This window comes from Oncorhynchus kisutch, unplaced genomic scaffold, assembly GCF_002021735.2.
Source record: "Oncorhynchus kisutch isolate 150728-3 unplaced genomic scaffold, Okis_V2 scaffold1181, whole genome shotgun sequence".
Classification (NCBI taxonomy): Eukaryota; Metazoa; Chordata; class Actinopteri; order Salmoniformes; family Salmonidae; genus Oncorhynchus; species Oncorhynchus kisutch.
The window spans coordinates 15,001-35,273 of NW_022263126.1; the positions used below are offsets into that span (position 1 = coordinate 15,001).

At 42.6% G+C, this 20,273-nt stretch overlaps 1 pseudogene; it reads right to left on the bottom strand.

Annotated features, from left to right (window-relative positions):
* LOC116365176 (dynein heavy chain 9, axonemal-like) overlaps window positions 1-19,891 on the bottom strand; it is a 20,999-nt pseudogene extending 1,108 nt beyond the window's left edge.
* Between the last annotated feature and the right edge of the window lie 382 nt (window positions 19,892-20,273).

Below are 20,273 nucleotides of genomic sequence, written 5' to 3' on the forward strand. Positions count from 1 at the left end.
TGATTTAACTAGGCAAGTCAGTTTTGAACAAATTCTTATTTACAATGACAGCATAGGAACAGTGGGTTAACTGCCTTGTTCAGGGGAAGAATGACAGATTTGTACCTTGTCAGCTCGGGGATTTGATCTAGCCACCTTTTGGTTACTGGTCCAACGTTCTAACCACTATGCTACCTGCCTCCCCAAATTGAGCTAGCTCTACCTGAAGAGAGAATAATACGGTGAGAGAATGGTAGCTCCATCCTGCCTGCGTAGCCTGGGTTCATGGTGATGAAGATCCCTACTATCAGTTGTGTCTGATGATAAGTTATATATAACATGGTATTCCGGTTGTGATCTGAATCAGAAAACAGTATTGCCATGCAACAGATGTTGCTTGGAATTTCTCTTGGTGTTGTACACAGAAGGTTAAGGAACATTAACATCAACAATCAATCCAGATTTGTAGTGTTGTGTGCAAATCAAAGAACCAGGGTCATGTTCAATAGGGTAAACCGTATCAAAATGTTTTGCAACAGAAAAAGGAAAACATTTGGCTTGTACCTCCCCATTTGAAAACATATTCTCCCTGTTGAACATAACCCTGTGTTCACATGATAAAAACAGTCCCCACCACTTCCTATTGTTGCGGATGGCAGTCTGAATGGTTTTGACCTACACAGCTACCACTGACAGGCCCTCCACAAAGATACAGTTGAATTCATCAAGTAGGCCCTCCAGTCTAGGCCCTTAAAGATGTTCCCTATAGGCTGGACATGACAGGGGATGACATTACAAACACCGCCTGGGTGCTATACAACATGCACAAGGAACTATTCAAGTGCAGAGGGAGAACTACTGAACATCAATGATTATGAAAACACAATATTGTGGAGGTGGTGACTGGTGATATTCCAACTGAAAAACAAGTCAAGACAAGAAAACAAAAAATAGGAACAAATGTGGCCTTGTTCTAACCTTGAGGTCCATCTGTTCAGAGCAGTTGAAGACGTACACCATGATGCCCAGGGCCCCTCCCCGGTCCTTGGTGGTCCCACTCTTAGTCAGGTGGAGAGACTGGGTCGGAGTGATGTAGCACCTACACATGACCACCACCACAACAACAACAACAACAACAACATCACACACTGAGAACAACAAAGTGATCATTAATCACAGCTCTCTATTCCTGACTACTGAATAATTATATTCTTTAGGACACAAAATAAAAGTACAATGAGATAATATTTGGTATTCTAATCAGCATTGATAGCAACACAGTTGTAAACATGAAATAAACCTAATGACAAGATGAACAAAATAAACTGAGAGATGACAGTACAGATTTAGGGGGAGAGTTATGGACCAGTCTGTGAGGGGACTGATGACTTGACTGGGTTAGATTTAGGGTTGAGGATTAGGGCTGTGGTTGAGGCTAGGGTTGAACTGGACATGAACATAGGGTTAGGTTGAGGTACTGACCGGCCAATGAGGGGGTGATGACCAGACGAGGGGTGTTCCCCAGGTATTGGTAGGAGTAGAAGAACTGAACATCACAGATGTTAGCCAGGCAGTAGAGAGAATAAAGTAGATGTCACGGGTCAAAATTTTGATTGATGACCCTATGTGAACCTATGTGAACTCTATGTGAACCCTATGTAGTGATGACGTGTGCATGTCTTCTGGTCAGGCAAGCCTGGTTAGGTGGGGGCTATGGGGTGAGTAAGGGTCCATTTGACAGGCCGTTAATGATTGATGACCCAAGCCTGATAGACAAGCCTGGTTAGGTGGGGGCTATGGGGTGAGTAAGGGTCCCTTTGACAGGCCGTTAATGATTGATGACCCAAGCCTGATTTATGACCCTATGTAATGATTTATGACCCTATGTCATGTAGAAGGGTGCATGCCCTGGGTTGAGTAAGTGACCATGTGTCAGGTCAACCTGTTACTGTTTCTCACGGTTTGGGTTGGTTAAGGCCCCTTATAAAGCCGCTGAACAATACCTGTTTAAGACTGCACAAGATCTTAAGAATAACCATGGAATTTGGGATCGGTACCAAAGCAGTGATGACTGTAACAACTGAAACAGGCCTTCGGGTTGCCCATAGAGCAAGGGCAAAGTATCAACCAGCAATATATGATGCGCCAAAAAAACGTTTTTTAAATGTGTATAGAACCCAAATACCGCCAGCAAATGCTCTGACAGATCAAGTGTTGATGTCTAATGGCCAGCAGTGGGGGTATCGGTTTGATTACCTGGCCTGTAGAGTGACCCTCTATACGGTAGATGAAGGAGAAGAATATACAGACCAGACTGTAGGCTTGGAATATGGTGTTGAAGACTGGTCGGTTTTTCGCAAGGTTGTGTGTCCTGAACTGAGCCTTATCACCAAGGGGTATAGTGTGTTCACGGGCCACGAGACCCGTTGGGAAGGTACCCCGGACTCCTCAGGACAAATATTTCACAGGGTGAAAATACAAAGAAAGAATGGCCGACCGTGCGGCAGCGTGGAGTTCTATATCGGCACCGAGGCAATCCGAAACCACAAACTTAGGGGTGGTGGCCTGACTGGGGATACCCGACTGCGTCTGCTTATTCCTTTTAACAGTTGGGATGTACTGGAATTGAAAATGTTGCAACCGTTGGATGCTCTCTTTGTACAGAGCCAACAGCGTCAGAGCCTTGTTCATTTAAAGAAGTGCATAATATATACGAATCGTAAAGATTACGATGCAAAAGAGCCTCAAGAAGATACAGCGTCAGAAGAAAACTAAGTAAGCGGATGCTTTAACCCCGCCCCCCCAGATACCCAAGGGCCTTGTTCTACAATAAAAAGAAAAAAAGCAGACAGTTCTTCATTTCAGCATACACCATGGATCTCCAGACCATCTACGAGGAAGCCACTACGTCATGGGGGCCCGACACTAAAGACTCTATGCCACGAAGCCCTACACTCTACGCACCCCTGGCAAGACCCGTGACACCCCCGACATTTACCCAGCCTGAGGATGTGTTTGATGGGGTGGCCAGTACTGTTTTTGTGGATACAATCAAGGCCTCTGTAGCTACACTTTTAAACGTGGTGATTGGCGAATATATACGAGAAAAATGCATCGGCTGTGAGATCAATCATCCCAGCCAGCGTCGTCATCCTTGCCTCTACGACCCTCCTAGATACTACTTTTTCAATCATTTTGAGGAGCTGGTGAAAAGACTGTGGTCCTGCCGTTTTATACCAGCGCTGGTCATCGCCCTGGAGTCTATGGGTATTGCGCCGTCTATCCCTAGAGTTTACGGGGTAACCGAAGCCTTCCTACATGAACTGAAGGAGGCCCTCTTCATCCATGAGAAACTCAAAGAAATCCGACACACCCTGGTGGACGACAACAAATACAGGGAAGCTGTGATGGCTGATGTGATGCTTTTCTGGCTCAATAAATCCCAAGAGACCGAGTGACATTTTGTTTATTTAGAGCTATGGGTAACTATGTGTCTACGATGTTTGAGCGAATAAATACATTTTTTCTTTTGAGAGACCTTACAAATGTTATGCATCAGATTATTGAAAATAAAGTGAACAATGTAAAGTTCTACACAACCCCCAATACAGGGGTTATTGTAGAGCGTGTGTTAAAAATGGAGCAAATCATGAAACATGTCCGACATACGGGCGAGAGTTTACAATGGTCACATATGGTATCAAGGCTTGTTGAGGATTCTGAAGAACTAGAAATAACTTTGGCTAAGATTTTACATTATTTGTTTGAACCACCCTTTAATGTGAATGTGTATCATATTTGTTGTTTATATACTTATATATCAGACGTGTGTGTTTTAAAAATTCAGCGAAACAAACCTGTAAATCTAAACAATATATACAGGGTGTTGCATGCTGTGATTGTTGAGAAAACGGGGACTTGTATCTTGCAACAAATCCTGAATTGTCTGTATACGTAATAATTGTTGCATTCTTAAAATAAAAATTCACAAACTGAAATGTTGTCGTTATATGAAAGTGGCTCATTACAGTTATTGTACCTCAGAGAGGCAAGAAGGATGGCTGAGCAGCTGTTGAAAAACATATATTATAATCCCTCTAACCCCGGGTCTTATGGGGGTAAAGAGCGTTTACAGAGAGCTATAGTCGAAGAAACAGGTAGTCTGTTAAGCGATGCTAAAGTGAATGAATGGTTATCAGAGCAAGATGCCTACACTCTACATAAACCTGTAAGAAAACATTTTCCAAGAAATAGAGTTTTTTCTACGCATCCATTATCCCAATTTCAGGCGGATCTATGTGACATGCAGTCCCTTGCCGATAAAAATGATGGAAATCGCTACATGCTAACGGTTATAGATATTTTCTCTAAATTAGCCTATGTAAGGGTGTTAAAAAATAAGAGCGGGGCAGAGGTGACCAGGGCCTTTGAATCGATCTTGAAGGCAGGAGGCGCCCCCAAGAAAGTGCAGACGGATGGGGGAAAAGAATTTTTTAATCAAACATTTCAGAAGCTAATGAATAAGTATAATATAGTACATTTTGCTACAGGCTCTGATTTGAAAGCTTCGGTTGTGGAACGCTTTAATAGGACTTTGAAAGAGCGGATGTGGCGCTATTTTACAGCTCACAACACCAACCGATATACAGACATAGTTCAGGATTTAGTAAACGGTTACAACCACAGCTACCATAAGACTATACGTATGAAGCCCTCGGAGGTCTCTTCGGAAAACTCTTTTCAAGTCTTTAAAAATATGTATGGTTTGTTCCCACTTCGCCGTAAGAAAAAAATGACTTTTAAATTCCTAGTGGGTGACTTGGTGCGTATATCAAAGTTGAGGGGTGTTTTCGACAAAAAATACGAACAAGGCTTTAGCTCGGAGTTGTTTACAGTTACCGAATGTCTGCCACGCATTCCGCCGGTCTACAAATTAAAAGATTATGACGGGGATCTTATAGAGGGATCTTTTTATGAGAAGGAATTACAGAAGGTCCAGTTGGGTAAAGACAAAGTGTTTCACGTGGAGGAGATTCTAGATCAGAAGAGAGAAAAGGGTAAAAAATGGTTGCTGGTCCGCTGGAAAAACTGGCCTCAAAAGTTCAACAGTTGGGTATTGGAGCAGGATGTGGTGGAGGCAACGGGGGTTAATTTAAACCCCTAGTCATGATAACTAGCGCATCATTCGCGTGTACACAGTTGGGCATCATGGAACACAGCGGCTTCTACCTGACTCTCCCCAGTAATGCGTCGGCACAGATATATCGTAATAATCAGAGTTCGAAGTATACAACCAATTTTCCAAAGCCTATAGAGTTATCAGAGGCTTGGGAAGTAGGTCTCAGCGAGATTACATACCCCCATAGTTGGTATAATATCAAAGCTAAGGACCGTGATTTTTATTGCAAAAGGTTCTCGGAACCTGCGAAACTTATTAAGCTTAAAAAAGGTTTCTATAGAACCGTCGACAGGATCGTCTCAGAGTTGAATGAACACCTAACCCTGAACAAGATGGAAATATTCCTATTCTACAATCCAATCCATAAAAGGATACAAATCTCAGGGCCTGCTAACGGAGGTATAAAGACCAGCGGTAATTTATCCTACATGTTGGGGATGGGTCCCAATAAATGGACGTATGTGAACGATAAATTATTCCCATTCCCTGCGGATATACATGCAGGCTTTTACAACATATTTGTCTATACCGACATCATAACCTATCAAAGGGTCGGAGACAGCTGTGTGCCCCTCCTGCGAACAGTTCATATAGACGGCAAGGATGGGGACATCGTCACTGTCAATTATGACAAGCCGCACTACGTACATGTCAGCAAGAACTATATTGAAAACATTCTGGTTGAGCTTAAAACGGATCAGAACGAAAACATTGAATTTACTTATGGTAAAACGATTGTAAAACTCCACTTTAGACCCACCAAAACCTCTCTACATATATAATAGCTGTATTATATTTATAAACATAATACAAATAAAAGGGTTATGGAGCACCATCAGCTCGACCCTAACCGTTATGTTTCATACTATGTGGATCAAGTGGGTAATGGACTACCAGGATATCATGGAGCGCCGACAATGTATGGTTCGGGGATAGGAGGTATATTCCGTAACCTCTTCAGGATGGTTTTACCGTTTATGAAGAGAGGCTTCAGCATAGCCAAACCACATTTAAAATCAGCGGCTAAAAATATAGTAAGTGAGGTTGTAGCCAATGCTATGACCCGAAGGGCGTCACCAGAGGTGGAGCATCAAGAAGGCTCGGGGCTTATGATATTGTCTCGAAGGCCAAAAAAGAGACCCCCTGGTTTAAGGCGTAGACCTGCACCTAAAAAGCGGCGGTTAACTGTTAAAAGAACCTCAGTAAGTCAAAGACGGGGTAAAGTGAGGAGGTCTGTACCAAAACAGGCTAAAAGAATACTAGGAAGTATTTTCTAAAAGAATAAGTGACATGGCTCTTTTACATCGAATGTCCTCTGAAGCTATAAAGACAGAACTTGATCTTTTCACGGCACCGTTAACGCAGCATTCAATAGATAGATCCAGTTATGTGGAGATAGCCCCTCTCTCTGCTATTACCGATAACGGGCCTATCGAATTTTTCATACCAGGCCATGGTGACAACTATCTGGACCTCAACAACACCTTGGTGCATTTACGTCTAAAAGTGACCAAAAGAAATGTGTCGAAATTGTACTTGAACTCCCTTTGGGGGAAATTAGCGCAGAGATGCAATATGCTAACAACTTCGATCATTAAAGACGCCGAAGAATTTTTGGAATTTGTTTTTTCGGACCAATACGAAATTTCACATTTTTCCTTCTTGAGTCAAGACATTGCCTTGGTGCAATGGAGGCGCCACCAAAAGTGGTTTCTACCCCCGGGTAATGTAAATGTGTTTCTTGCAGCATTTACCACAGCCTATGGCCGCCTTGAACTGTACACCCTCATGGAACAGCTTCAGAGGCGGGTTCTTTACCACGACACAGACTCTGTGGTCTATGTAAGCAAACCGGGGGATTGGACCCCCCCACTTAGCAACTATCTTGGGGGTTTAACGAGTGAACTCGAAGAGGGTGACCATATTACAGAATGGTCCTCATGTGGTCCAAAAAGCTATGCTTTTAGGACTAAAGCCAATCACGTGGTGTTGAAAGCCAAAGGCGTGACTCAAAACTATGAAAATGCACCGCGTGTAAACTTGGAATCAATCACGCGCTTGGTCGAGGGGTTCGTAAAGGACAAGAATAGTGACTTGGAGATTTTGAGCTCCTACAACAAAATAGTGAGGGATAAAAAGGGGTTCCATCTAAGAAACGCACCACTCACTAAAAGATTCAGGGTAGTCTATGACAAGAGACAGCTATTGCCTGACGGTACCACATTGCCCTTTGGCTACTGACTTATGCTACAAGCCCCAGTGTGTCTTAAAGCTTAAGATATTATGACTGCTGTCGAGGGTTTTGACCCCCGGCTACAATTGCCTTTTTCAGCATTAATTGCAGGACCTTCAAACAGTGGCAAAACTTTTTTTGTAAAAAGTATTTTAGAGAATTCTGAACATGTGTTATCTCAAAAGCCTGACAATATTGTATGGTGTTATTCATGTTACCAACCTCTGTATGATGAATTATTGAAGACAATAAAAATCAAGTTTGTTGAAGGAATACCCGATTCTCTGTCTGATGATGAACTTCTCCCCCCACATGTAAATAATCTGCTGGTTTTGGACGATATGCTATTTGCTGGTAGCGAACACCCTGAAATTGCACGAGCTTTTACCCAATATACTCATCATAGAAACCTGTCCGTGCTTTACTTGGTCCAGAATGTGTTTCACCAAGGTAAAAATAGTCGGACCATTAGCTTGAATGCCAACTACATGGTATTGTTTAAAAATCCTAGAGACAAACTGCAAATTAGCACTCTAGCTCAGCAGATGTACCCTGGACGGAAATCATACTTTATGGAGAGCTATGAGGACGCTACCAAAGAGCCATTTTCTTATTTAATCGTGGATTTAAAAGCAAATACTCCAGAACACCTTAGGCTACGTACAGGGCTGTTTCCGGGGGAGAGGCCTGCTGCATACCTTCCTAAAAAGTAAACGCTATGTCTCTGCGTTTAAAAAGAAACCTCCCCCTCTTGAGAAGGCTAGTAGGTTCTACAGCTAAAGAACGGAAGGCCATCTTGGGTCGCTGTTCTTCAGATCTCATATTAGCCCTATGTGAGATTGCTTTGAATCTTCTCAAAGGACGCATTCCACTCACCCTGAACCAATTGAAAAAATTAAGGAGACAAAAGACAGCGATCAAACTCTTTGCCAATAAAAGGGCCAGTCTTCAAAAGAAAAGACATAGTATACAACAGTCTGGGGGTTTTCTTCTACCTTTACTCAGTATAGCCGTGCCCTTCATCACCAGCCTTATTGCGGCCAGACGTGGTGGTTGAACACGTGGGTGTGATGGCCACTAAAATGTACTTGGTGCCTCAACAAGAGTTGGATAGACTTAAAAAACAAATGCAGGGTCCTGAAGATATCAGACAAACAGCGGAAAATGATTTGGATACGGCCATGAAGGATGTTTTGAACCGAAAAGGATTGAACCCCTATGATAAGATTCAAAAATACACAAACCTAATGCAAAGGTATTTGACTCGGGTAAAGCAAGGGGAGAGAGAGACTAACCATTTAACCCTTTCCCTACCGGACCCTTTAACAGATGTCGAACCTAACGATAGCCATGCCCCTGTAAGGCCTGTACCGTCGATCTTACCTAGTGGCGATAATATGTCGGGTGAAGCTCAAATGCCATTTGAAGATAAAGTTATGCATGACCTACTGACACATGTGCCTTTACGTAACAGGAAGAATGTTAAATACATTATGAACAAGATAAAAGACTCAAAGGGGATAGCTGCTTGGAACGACTCTGGAGAGTTTATCCTTCAGGGCTCTGTGGTTAGGGGGTCCCATATGCAGGACTTGCTTAAAAGTACCACGGCTGCCCACAAGGTTGCTGATGACCGAAGGCCTCCCGGCTGGCGTCAGTTTCTTAAGGCCCTGGCAATCCTCAACATCCCCCTCTCCGGTGTACCCAACCATAAGCTTCGTCAACAGATTCAAGCTTTAAAACAAAAGCCTTCAACGAGATACAGCACCCCTAAAGATGCCCCAACGACACCGGCCCCATATGAAAGCGATGATGCTAACTCATTTACTCCCATGAACGTCTCAGGACCTTTTCCTAAACCCGATCTCTCGGCGTGGTTAGACTTTTGAAAATGACTTTTGAATGACTATGATTAAATTCAATAAATTTTTTATTTGAAAAATAAGCAAGTTAACATTTGTGGCATTCTTGAAACATATGACGTGAGCATACGCCTTGATTACGCGTTCTTAAAGGACACACATTTGAACACTTTTGATATTTTCTAACAAAACAAGATACAAGGTTATCATTACTTCTTAAATCATCCTTATAAAGAGACATAACATCTTCAAAAGAAACTCCCCGGGCTCTTTGGCACAGGTAAAATACACAGTGGTGACCGCATGTAGTGGAAAGGTTATCTTGCACTTGTTTGATGTTGTAGTAGATCTTTGTACCGTTTAGGGTCAAAAAATCTTTAATAGATTTAGGGAAATGTGAAAAACCGGGGGGAAAGCCATAGGAATCAAAAAAAGTTGAGATTTTTCGTCCACCTTCCTGTTCTAATGTCATAGCTAGCCAATGTTCACCAGGCATGTGTTTAGGATGGGTATTGACAATAAACATTGCAGGCCTCTCAGACCATATCTCCATAGGTAATTCATCACAAGCCAACACTCCACAAAATTGTTTTCCAATCAAGCGGCTCATGAGCCCGTCCAACTCTTGGGTATTCATGTCTTTGTTCAAAGGTCCTTAATAATAATCCACTAAGACCTGTCTTCGGGCATTCACTTCCAAGATTGAATCAGAGCATGCGTAAACAATCATGCTAACTGTACAGGCTAAAGGTGTACGGAAACGCATTTCCAGCCTGAGGTTACCTTGGGACACCACAGACAGATTTCCTGAGGTGTCATCATCAGGTGATAAATTGAAAGCATACAATGTGTAACCCTCTGCAAAATCATTTCTGTCAATAGGTAAAGAGAGATCTTTTAGATGTCGCCCTGTAGCCAGGAATAGATTGTAAAATTCTCGCACAGATATGTTGTTATTAAATTGTGGTTGGAAAGCCTTCGCCGGAACCTGACGTCCGTCCTGACAGAGCGCTACATACTCTGCATTGAAGTGCTGAAAATTAAAGGGGTTTTTATCTAAACTGCCCGTATTAGAGGCGTGATCAACCAGACCTATAACCACATATCTAGGTAAAGGGCCTAGAAATAGGTTTTCTTGACTGCAGATTCTACTGCCCACAGGTATGCTAAAGGTTTTCATGGTAATTCTTTGGAGAGGGTAAAGGGCATTTCCTTTCATCAAAGCATGTGAGTGACCCAGGCGCACGGCCGGAGATACAGATACTTTTTTAATAAAAAGGGTTGCCCCCAACACTTTCAAACTAAAATCCCCGTCTTGGGGAGACATCAGGCAAAAATCATCCTTGGCCCTGGTTAATTTTAATCTTAAATCAACCGAATTTAAGAGTAACCGTTCTTGAAAGAAAATGTCAGAGTGTATAGGGCCTAGCAAATGAAACTCTCGAGATTCGGCGCAGTAGCGAGCTCGTGCCGCTAGTCCTTTGTTTGCACCGGTGGAAGGGTCTGTCGATTCCATAGAGGCTCCTGCAGTATCCTTGCTAAACAGCCCGGCGCTAAATTGGGTTTTGAGAGTGTCTTCGGAGTAGTTTAGTAAACACTCCATGATGGCTCTATAAGGGTATGTAGCGCTGCTTTGACTGATTAGGCGTTCACCCAAAGTCACATCAACTTGGGAGAAAATGGTGGCCAAGGGGTAATTAATGAGACTCACTTTGGCATCGTCTGCAATATTAGACCCATCTCTTTTGGTCACTTTTAGACGTAAATGCACCAAGGTGTTGTTGAGGTCCAGATAGTTGTCACCATGGCCTGGTATGAAAAATTCGATAGGCCCGTTATCGGTAATAGCAGAGAGAGGGGCTATCTCCACATAACTGGATCTATCTATTGAATGCTGCGTTAACGGTGCCGTGAAAAGATCAAGTTCTGTCTTTATAGCTTCAGAGGACATTCGATGTAAAAGAGCCATGTCACTTATTCTTTTAGAAAATACTTCCTAGTATTCTTTTAGCCTGTTTTGGTACAGACCTCCTCACTTTACCCCGTCTTTGACTTACTGAGGTTCTTTTAACAGTTAACCGCCGCTTTTTAGGTGCAGGTCTACGCCTTAAACCAGGGGGTCTCTTTTTTGGCCTTCGAGACAATATCATAAGCCCCGAGCCTTCTTGATGCTCCACCTCTGGTGACGCCCTTCGGGTCATAGCATTGGCTACAACCTCACTTACTATATTTTTAGCCGCTGATTTTAAATGTGGTTTGGCTATGCTGAAGCCTCTCTTCATAAACGGTAAAACCATCCTGAAGAGGTTACGGAATATACCTCCTATCCCCGAACCATACATTGTCGGCGCTCCATGATATCCTGGTAGTCCATTACCCACTTGATCCACATAGTATGAAACATAACGGTTAGGGTCGAGCTGATGGTGCTCCATAACCCTTTTATTTGTATTATGTTTATAAATATAATACAGCTATTATATATGTAGAGAGGTTTTGGTGGGTCTAAAGTGGAGTTTTACAATCGTTTTACCATAAGTAAATTCAATGTTTTCGTTCTGATCCGTTTTAAGCTCAACCAGAATGTTTTCAATATAGTTCTTGCTGACATGTACGTAGTGCGGCTTGTCATAATTGACAGTGACGATGTCCCCATCCTTGCCGTCTATATGAACTGTTCGCAGGAGGGGCACACAGCTGTCTCCGACCCTTTGATAGGTTATGATGTCGGTATAGACAAATATGTTGTAAAAGCCTGCATGTATATCCGCAGGGAATGGGAATAATTTATCGTTCACATACGTCCATTTATTGGGACCCATCCCCAACATGTAGGATAAATTACCGCTGGTCTTTATACCTCCGTTAGCAGGCCCTGAGATTTGTATCCTTTTATGGATTGGATTGTAGAATAGGAATATTTCCATCTTGTTCAGGGTTAGGTGTTCATTCAACTCTGAGACGATCCTGTCGACGGTTCTATAGAAACCTTTTTTAAGCTTAATAAGTTTCGCAGGTTCCGAGAACCTTTTGCAATAAAAATCACGGTCCTTAGCTTTGATATTATACCAACTATGGGGGTATGTAATCTCGCTGAGACCTACTTCCCAAGCCTCTGATAACTCTATAGGCTTTGGAAAATTGGTTGTATACTTCGAACTCTGATTATTACGATATATCTGTGCCGACGCATTACTGGGGAGAGTCAGGTAGAAGCCGCTGTGTTCCATGATGCCCAACTGTGTACACGCGAATGATGCGCTAGTTATCATGACTAGGGGTTTAAATTAACCCCCGTTGCCTCCACCACATCCTGCTCCAATACCCAACTGTTGAACTTTTGAGGCCAGTTTTTCCAGCGGACCAGCAACCATTTTTTACCCTTTTCTCTCTTCTGATCTAGAATCTCCTCCACGTGAAACACTTTGTCTTTACCCAACTGGACCTTCTGTAATTCCTTCTCATAAAAAGATCCCTCTATAAGATCCCCGTCATAATCTTTTAATTTGTAGACCGGCGGAATGCGTGGCAGACATTCGGTAACTGTAAACAACTCCGAGCTAAAGCCTTGTTCGTATTTTTTGTCGAAAACACCCCTCAACTTTGATATACGCACCACTAGGAATTTAAAAGTCATTTTTTTCTTACGGCGAAGTGGGAACAAACCATACATATTTTTAAAGACTTGAAAAGAGTTTTCCGAAGAGACCTCCGAGGGCTTCATACGTATAGTCTTATGGTAGCTGTGGTTGTAACCGTTTACTAAATCCTGAACTATGTCTGTATATCGGTTGGTGTTGTGAGCTGTAAAATAGCGCCACATCCGCTCTTTCAAAGTCCTATTAAAGCGTTCCACAACCGAAGCTTTCAAATCAGAGCCTGTAGCAAAATGTACTATATTATACTTATTCATTAGCTTCTGAAATGTTTGATTAAAAAATTCTTTTCCCCCATCCGTCTGCACTTTCTTGGGGGCGCCTCCTGCCTTCAAGATCGATTCAAAGGCCCTGGTCACCTCTGCCCCGCTCTTATTTTTTAACACCCTTACATAGGCTAATTTAGAGAAAATATCTATAACCGTTAGCATGTAGCGATTTCCATCATTTTTATCGGCAAGGGACTGCATGTCACATAGATCCGCCTGAAATTGGGATAATGGATGCGTAGAAAAAACTCTATTTCTTGGAAAATGTTTTCTTACAGGTTTATGTAGAGTGTAGGCATCTTGCTCTGATAACCATTCATTCACTTTAGCATCGCTTAACAGACTACCTGTTTCTTCGACTATAGCTCTCTGTAAACGCTCTTTACCCCCATAAGACCCGGGGTTAGAGGGATTATAATATATGTTTTTCAACAGCTGCTCAGCCATCCTTCTTGCCTCTCTGAGGTACAATAACTGTAATGAGCTTTACATTGTTCACTTTATTTTCAATAATCTGATGCATAACATTTGTAAGGTCTCTCAAAAGAAAAAATGTATTTATTCGCTCAAACATCGTAGACACATAGTTACCCATAGCTCTAAATAAACAAAATGTCACTCGGTCTCTTGGGATTTATTGAGCCAGAAAAGCATCACATCAGCCATCACAGCTTCCCTGTATTTGTTGTCGTCCACCAGGGTGTGTCGGATTTCTTTGAGTTTCTCATGGATGAAGAGGGCCTCCTTCAGTTCATGTAGGAAGGCTTCGGTTACCCCGTAAACTCTAGGGATAGACGGCGCAATACCCATAGACTCCAGGGCGATGACCAGCGCTGGTATAAAACGGCAGGACCACAGTCTTTTCACCAGCTCCTCAAAATGATTGAAAAAGTAGTATCTAGGAGGGTCGTAGAGGCAAGGATGACGACGCTGGCTGGGATGATTGATCTCACAGCCGATGCATTTTTCTCGTATATATTCGCCAATCACCACGTTTAAAAGTGTAGCTACAGAGGCCTTGATTGTATCCACAAAAACAGTACTGGCCACCCCATCAAACACATCCTCAGGCTGGGTAAATGTCGGGGGTGTCACGGGTCTTGCCAGGGGTGCGTAGAGTGTAGGGCTTCGTGGCATAGAGTCTTTAGTGTCGGGCCCCCATGACGTAGTGGCTTCCTCGTAGATGGTCTGGAGATCCATGGTGTATGCTGAAATGAAGAACTGTCTGCTTTTTTTCTTTTTATTGTAGAACAAGGCCCTTGGGTATCTGGGGGGGCGGGGTTAAAGCATCCGCTTACTTAGTTTTCTTCTGACGCTGTATCTTCTTGAGGCTCTTTTGCATCGTAATCTTTACGATTCGTATATATTATGCACTTCTTTAAATGAACAAGGCTCTGACGCTGTTGGCTCTGTACAAAGAGAGCATCCAACGGTTGCAACATTTTCAATTCCAGTACATCCCAACTGTTAAAAGGAATAAGCAGACGCAGTCGGGTATCCCCAGTCAGGCCACCACCCCTAAGTTTGTGGTTTCGGATTGCCTCGGTGCCGATATAGAACTCCACGCTGCCGCACGGTCGGCCATTCTTTCTTTGTATTTTCACCCTGTGAAATATTTGTCCTGAGGAGTCCGGGGTACCTTCCCAACGGGTCTCGTGGCCCGTGAACACACTATACCCCTTGGTGATAAGGCTCAGTTCAGGACACACAACCTTGCGAAAAACCGACCAGTCTTCAACACCATATTCCAAGCCTACAGTCTGGTCTGTATATTCTTCTCCTTCATCTACCGTATAGAGGGTCACTCTACAGGCCAGGTAATCAAACCGATACCCCCACTGCTGGCCATTAGACATCAACACTTGATCTGTCAGAGCATTTGCTGGCGGTATTTGGGTTCTATACACATTTAAAAAACGTTTTTTTGGCGCATCATATATTGCTGGTTGATACTTTGCCCTTGCTCTATGGGCAACCCGAAGGCCTGTTTCAGTTGTTACAGTCATCACTGCTTTGGTACCGATCCCAAATTCCATGGTTATTCTTAAGATCTTGTGCAGTCTTAAACAGGTATTGTTCAGCGGCTTTATAAGGGGCCTTAACCAACCCAAACCGTGAGAAACAGTAACAGGTTGACCTGACACATGGTCACTTACTCAACCCAGGGCATGCACCCTTCTACATGACATAGGGTCATAAATCATTACATAGGGTCATAAATCAGGCTTGGGTCATCAATCATTAACGGCCTGTCAAAGGGACCCTTACTCACCCCATAGCCCCCACCTAACCAGGCTTGTCTATCAGGCTTGGGTCATCAATCATTAACGGCCTGTCAAATGGACCCTTACTCACCCCATAGCCCCCACCTAACCAGGCTTGCCTGACCAGAAGACATGCACACGTCATCACTACATAGGGTTCACATAGAGTTCACATAGGTTCACATAGGGTCATCAATCAAAATTTTGACCCGTGACATCTACTTTATTCTCTCTGGCAGTGTCTCTACTGCTCGTCCCAGCGATGCATCAGATGAGACAGCCAGTAGAAAGCCTGCCTGTTGGTCACCTGTAAAAACATATTCCATTTGATTTGGAACGGAAAAGCCAGACAAAATGAAACAGGCCTATTTATATAATGATTATGAATTGGGAGGGCAGAAATGATTCAATATTAAAGCATTAGACCTCTCACTAAAGGCTTCAGTCATACAAAAGTTATACTTAAATCCAAACTGGCTCTCTAACAGATTAGTAAGAATGTCTCACCCCATGTTCAAGAACGGCCTTTTCCCTTTATTCAGATTACAACCGCTCACTTTCAGTTATCTGAAAATGAAACAATCTCCAGAATATCAGTGTTTTAAAAACAAGAAATAGAGAGTTGGTTGCAATTTCAGTTTAATCCACCAGAAAAGACAGAACATATATTACTTAAAAATATTATGGTTAAACTCAAATATACTAATTGATTTTAAAAAACACAATATTTTTGGACAACATTTGAATTTTTTACGGTATAATCTTTGTAAATTATATCATAAATAGGACTGGTGGATTTATGTCACACATGCAGCTAAAATATATGGAAATGTCTACTTTATTCAAAATGACATCTAATTGCAGCATTACCACAAAAATGGAAGAGGTAAGCGGAAGGGGGAGGAGTAAGGAACTTGTCTGTCGGCCCTGCATTGGCCCTGTTGGCCCTGTTTGGCCCTGTTTGGCCCTGTATTGGCCCTGTTTGGCCCTGTTTGGCCCTGTATTGGCCCTGTTTGGCCCTGTATTGGCCCTGTATTGGCCCTGTTTGGCCCTGTTTGTCCCTGTATTGGCCCTGTTTGTCCCTGTATTGGCCCTGTTTGGCCCTGTTTGGCCCTGTATTAAAGACCAACATTGGCTAAAGAAAATTGTGATAAATAAAAACGTATACCCATTTCATTTAAGGACCAAACAATGTACAGCTGTGCCATATAGACTGCAAAATAGTTGGGAGGAGATTTTTGATGTACCAATTCAATGGCACATGGTTTATGAACTGATACACAAAACAAAGCTGGATTCAAGTCTGAGTTTTTCAATGTAAATTACTATACAAAATTCTTGGAAACAATATAATGTTATATATATATATACTGTATATACAGTGCCTTGCGAAAGTATTCGGCCCCCTTGAACTTTGCGACCTTTTGCCACATTTCAGGCTTCAAACATAAAGATATAAAACTGTATTTTTTTGTGAAGAATCAACAATAAGTGGGACACAATCATGAAGTGGAACGACATTTATTGGATATTTCAAACTTTTTTACAAATCAAAAACTGAAAAATTGGTCATGCAAAATTATTCAGCCCCCTTAAGTTAATACTTTGTAGCGCCACCTTTTGCTGCGATTACAGCTGTAAGTCGCTTGGGGTATGTCTCTATCAGTTTTGCACATCGAGAGACTGACATTTTTTCCCATTCCTCCTTGCAAAACAGCTCGAGCTCATTGAGGTTGGATGGAGAGCATTTGTGAACAGCAGTTTTCAGTTCTTTCCACAGATTCTCGATTGGATTCAGGTCTGGACTTTGACTTGGCCATTCTAACACCTGGATATGTTTATTTTTGAACCATTCCATTGTAGATTTTGCTTTATGTTTTGGATCATTGTCTTGTTGGAAGACAAATCTCCGTCCCAGTCTCAGGTCTTTTGCAGACTCCATCAGGTGTTCTTCCAGAATGGTCCTGTATTTGGCTCCATCCATCTTCCCATCAATTTGAACCATCTTCCCTGTCCCTGCTGAAGAAAAGCAGGCCCAAACCATGATGCTGCCACCACCATGTTTGACAGTGGGGATGGTGTGTTCAGGGTGATGAGCTGTGTTGCTTTTACGCCAAACATAACGTTTTGCATTGTTGCCCAAAAGTTCAATTTTGGTTTCATCTGACCAGAGCACCTTCTTCCACATGTTTGGTGTTTCTCCCAGGTGGCTTGTGGCAAACTTTAAACAACACTTTTTATGGATATCTTTAAGAAATGGCTTTCTTCTTGCCACTCTTCCATAAAGGCCAGATTTGTGCAATATACGACTGATTGTTGTCCTATGGACAGAGTCTCCCACCTCAGCTGTAGATCTCTGCAGTTCATCCAGAGTGATCATGGGCCTCTTGGCTGCATCTCTGATCAGTCTTCTCCTTGTATGAGCTGAAAGTTTAGAGGGGCGGCCAGGTCTTGGTAGATTTGCAGTGGTCTGATACTCCTTCCATTTCAATATTATCTCTTGCACAGTGCTCCTTGGGATGTTTAAAGCTTGGGAAATCTTTTTGTATCCAAATCCGGCTTTAAACTTCTTCACAACAGTATCTCGGACCTGCCTGGTGTGTTCCTTGTTCTTCATGATGCTCTCTGCGCTTTTAACGGACCTCTGAGACTATCACAGTGCAGGTGCATTTATACGGAGACTTGATTACGCACAGGTGGATTGTATTTATCATCATTAGTCATTTAGGTCAACATTGGATCATTCAGAGATCCTCACTGAACTTCTGGAGAGAGTTTGCTGCACTGAAAGTAAAGGGGCTGAATAATTTTGCACGCCCAATTTTTCTGTTTTTGATTTGTTAAAAAAGTTTGAAATATCCAATAAATGTCGTTCCACTTCATCATTGTGTCCCACTTGTTGTTGATTCTTCACAAACAAATACAGTTTTATATCTTTATGTTTGAAGCCTGAAATGTGGCAAAAGGTCGCAAAGTTCAAGGGGGCCGAATACTTTCGCAAGGCACTGTATATGGGGAATACAACCATCTCAGCTCTGCAAGTTTGCTGCGAAGAGACAGAATCATTAGATCATTTATTTTGATACTGTCCATATGTAGCTTGTTTTTGGTAGAAGGTTCAGGAATGGCTGAAGAATTGCAAAATTTACCTGGAGATAACTCTGCAAATAGCACTGATGGGTGATTTGAAAAGTCACAGTCAATTACTCAATAATATAATAATACAATTAGAAACCTAATTGTTGTCCATTAGTTTACTCCAATTAGGGGAGGGGTGGTAGAGGAAAATAATTAAGGAAAATATATCTACAAAATAAATGGATAAACTAATGGATGGATAGATGTTTACATTTACATTTTCATCAGGCAGTACACCGCTTTCACAAAGGCAGGTCATTTCACCTCTGGAGTAGAATACCGGTAAAATAAGAACACACCTCATTCATCAAAGTGTTGCCTTGAAGGGTGAGGGAGTCTGTGTGTGTGTGTGTGTGTGTGTGTGTGTGTGTGTGTGTGTGTCTATACTTGTGGGGAACCAGAAGTCCCCACAAGTCAAGTAAACAAACAAAAATTTGACCAACTGGTGTAAAACACCAAGGGACAGCAGCTTGCATTCATCACCAGTCTAGTATGTCAGGGGATCTAATCAGCCGTGGGTCTGTAGGTTGAAGAGGAGCAGGGGCTGCTTCTCAAATGGCACACTATCCCCTATAGTGATCTACTTTAGACCAGAGCCTTATGGAACCCCTGGTAAAAAGTAGTGCACTATACAGGAAATAGGTTGCCATTTGGGATGCAGAAGGAGGAGATTATTCAAACAGCCCATCACGACCAAGGACGTGCTAACCTTAACCACATACTGCTGACAACAGTGACAACACTGATATAGAACAACCCTCTGTGAGCCTCCCTCAGCCTCCCAACACGGCTCTACAGACACACTCTACAGGCCCAAATCACACCCGATTCCCTATGTACACTAGTACACTACTACCCAAGCCATATGAGGCCCTATAGCCATAGTGAACAGAGTGGTATTTGGGGCTATGAAAGGAGATAACAGAGCAGGTGTCCATGTTTCTGACTGACAGCTACATTCAACACCTCCACCTGTCCCTGTCCCCACCCCCACTACAGGTGCATAGACTGAAGGAGAATATAATACCTCTGGGAGGTAATAATGGGATGGAAAGGTATGATAACTACTGGGTCTGTGTCTTCTAGCAGAGGAAGATTGAGGCCTGCAACTTCCATCATTTCAAATTTGACAGCCATTAAAAATGGTTAATGCACCTGTACATTCTTTGTTGAGCTCTAACAAAAAATGTTTTGTGTTTACAATATTGGATCTTAATCAAAAGGATCCTACATGGAGCCACACGTCACCCGTTTCTTCTTGTAGTCTTTGTGCACCGACTCAAACCCGTCCTCCAGCCTCTGAAATACCATTCTCACGTCGTTGCTCCACCAGACCTGAGAGCCAGCGAGAGCTACCTGGCCTGAGTAGTCTAACAACCACTGTATCCTGGGGGCGGTCCTCGTAGACGGATAAAGGCTACGAAAAACATTTATATCTTCAAAGTGATTGACCATGTGAACCTTTTCTGAAGATCTTCTAGTTTCTCAAACAGATGGGGGTTTATTGTTTTGGCGCTGTCCAACATCAACTCCTGCAGAGACAGAAATACACTGAGTACTGTTTACTGTAGGGTACTGTAGTTGATTAAATACACAGAGTATTGTATACCGTAGGGTACTGTAATTTATAAAATAAACAGAGTATTGTATACTGTGGGGTACTGTGGTTTATTAAATATACAGAGTATTGTAT